Genomic DNA, 250 nt, shown 5'->3' with positions numbered 1-250 from the left:
GCGCCTGCCTCTCGCTCCCTGCTTGTTTTCCCGGGTGTTTCAGGTACTGAGTAGGCACAATGGGATTCAAAAATCATTTATTTTCCTTTCAGCAAGGTTCCAGCGGGGAGGATGAGGGAGTTGTGGATGCGTTCCTCGGTCTGCTTCCCATCAGTTGAGGTTTCAGCCGAAAAATCTCCGCCTCGCCGCGCCGCGGAGGGGCTGCGGGCAGGGATGCTCCCGGGGCAGGGACCGCTGCCTCGTATCCCGG

The sequence above is a fragment of the Acanthisitta chloris genome, unplaced genomic scaffold, assembly GCF_000695815.1.
Source record: "Acanthisitta chloris isolate BGI_N310 unplaced genomic scaffold, ASM69581v1 scaffold42104, whole genome shotgun sequence".
Classification (NCBI taxonomy): Eukaryota; Metazoa; Chordata; class Aves; order Passeriformes; family Acanthisittidae; genus Acanthisitta; species Acanthisitta chloris.
Note: the sequence above shows the minus strand (reverse complement) of the source record.